The sequence below is a fragment of the Mus musculus genome, chromosome 14 (assembly GCF_000001635.26).
Source record: "Mus musculus strain C57BL/6J chromosome 14, GRCm38.p6 C57BL/6J".
In the NCBI taxonomy this organism is placed as follows: Eukaryota; Metazoa; Chordata; class Mammalia; order Rodentia; family Muridae; genus Mus; species Mus musculus.
In genome coordinates, this window is record NC_000080.6 from 114,168,277 (window position 1) to 114,169,944 (window position 1,668).

Consider the following 1,668-nt stretch of genomic DNA (forward strand, 5'->3'; position numbering starts at 1 on the left):
ATAGACTCATTTCTATGAGGAGTATTGTCTGTATCGGTCACACATATTTATAGGAATAACTTGACATGTCCATTTGATTTTTATGTGTGATGTTAGCTCTCTGGAGTCAAGACAGTAAAGTTTTCATACTATAGCTTTTCAAATCTATAATAATAGTGCTCTCAGGAAATGGCAGAGCAGCATATCATTAATTCACTAAATTAGTTAACTTTAAGTATGTTTAATGTGGAAGAGGATGGGAGGGGTAGATGAGGGAATACAGGGAAGAGTAACTGCTATTAAAGACATGTTCTAAATTATATGAAAACTTACCATGGAAGAATCTTCCCAAAACACACACACACACAAATATGTATGAAAGGGAATAAGGAGGTTCAGTGGGCTGATGCTTGCTCTGATATGAACCTCTGCAAGTGGCAGGAGCCTGGTCAGGCAAGTAGGTCCAAAGTCCGCAGATGAGTGGGCTTATGGGGAGAGAGCCTTTCCCCAAGTGTTTGTTACAGCTCACTAAAAACAGCTAGTCTCATATGATCCTTGGCGAATTAACTTGTGCACTTTATTCCATGTGGACAGGGATGATATAAACCTCAGGGAGTGGGATGGGATGTTGGAGGTAAATACATTCTATGGGCTGAGATCAAGATGCTGTTGGAGCTCTATTTGAGTGAGGAAATATTCCACATGTTGAGACTCCTGCTTGTGATCACCTTGTTGGGAGTCTTGGTTACATGCCCAGAGACAGACATGGAACCGGGAGGAGCTAGCTCTAGTCCTATGAATTCTGAGATTTCTGAGGTTTGAGCTTGCTCTTCTTTTCCCATTCTGAGTCAGTTCTTCTTGTGGCACAGTCCTCATGTCCCACTTGAAATCAGTGTTGATATTCCTATAAAGTTGAAGATAGGAATACCACAAGAATCAGCTATGTCACTGTGGGCATACATTCACAGAAATTTATATCCTACTTCAAATATACATACTTCTCCTTGTTAGTGCTGGATAATTCATAATATCCAGAAATTAGAAACAGCCTACATGTCTATCTACTGATGAATAGGTAGATAATGGAAGTGTACATTTATGAGCCAGATATATGGCTAGGTGGTTAAGAGCACTGACTGTTCTTCCAAAGGTCCTGAGTTCAATTTCCATCAACCACATGGTGGCTCACAACCACCTGTAATTGGATCTGATGCCTTTTCTTGTGTGTCTGAAGACAGCTATAATGTACTCATATACATAAAATAAATAATCTTTTTTTAAAAAAGAAATATATATTTACACCATGGAATATTATTCAGCTATATTAAAAAACGAAATTTGCAAGTAAGTTCACAAAGCTAGAAATGATCATTCTTAGTAAGATTACCCAGACCCCCAAAGAAATTGTTGTCTGTTTTCTCTTACATGTGGACATTAGCCTTTAAGCTTTAAGTATGTGTGTTTCTACTTGAATAACCACGAAGGTTAGGTAGCTAATAAGCGCCTGAGTCAAAAGGGCCATCCAAGAAAGAGGGGAAGAATAAATAGAGAGGGGACTAAAATAGAAGAATGAGATGTGAACAGAATGGGAGGGCAGAGTAAAGAAGGAAACTTGAAATGGTGAACTAATGGCTTTTGAAAATCTCTAATTAAACTTACTACTGTATAAGCTTCCTAAAATGAATACAC